Raw genomic sequence first — 905 nt, 5'->3', positions numbered from 1 at the left:
ATATATATATATATATATATAAATACACAGAAAACTATTATTTCCAAATCTCTGAATGAGAAAGACTTAGTAACGTTACTCTAGAGTAAAGATTATTTGCCAACATAATGTGTCAGTCCTGATGAGGATGAATGTTACTGTTATTTAGCTTCAGGAAACATAGTCTCCAGCTGGCTATTGATGCACTATCTTCATCCTTGTTTAGCACGATGTTTCCTGGGGCTAAATAACAGTAACATTCGTCCTAACCCGGACTGCCACATTATGTTGGCAAATAATCTTTACTCTAAAGTACTGTGACTGAATGTTTCTCATTCAGAGATTTAGAAGTAATATTTTTCCCATTTATAAGATCCGTGACCATGCATCACTTTGAAAAATATATATTTCAAACAAGAATTTAGTGTCACTGTCTCTAGCTGAGCAGTTATTCTGTGCTGATGGGGGGAAATAACCCAGAAACCATGGGTACATGGATATTTGTTTCTACTCTAAGCACAAGGCCTAAAATTTTGGGGGAAGGGGCCAGTCAATTAGATTGACCCCAGTATGCAACTGGTACTTAATTTATCCTCCCCGAAAGGATGAACGGCAAAGTCGACCTCGGTGGAATTTGAACTCAGAACGTAAATACAGACGAAATACCGCTAAGCATTTTCCCCGGCATGCTAACGTTTCTGCCAGCTCACCACCTTCATCAGCACGCAAATATTGCTTTAGAGCTGAGTGGAGACACTAAACTCCCTTGTTTGAAAATATAAGGATGCAGATAGTGTGTTGATAGCTAGCTGGAGACAGTGTTTACTGGGTCTAAATAGCAGTCACATTCTTCCTAACCAGGACTGCCACATTATTCTGGCAAATAATTTTTACTCTTTCTCTCTCTCTCAATATATATATATATA

The sequence above is a fragment of the Octopus bimaculoides genome, chromosome 12, assembly GCF_001194135.2.
Source record: "Octopus bimaculoides isolate UCB-OBI-ISO-001 chromosome 12, ASM119413v2, whole genome shotgun sequence".
NCBI lineage: Eukaryota > Metazoa > Mollusca > Cephalopoda > Octopoda > Octopodidae > Octopus > Octopus bimaculoides.
Note: the sequence above shows the minus strand (reverse complement) of the source record.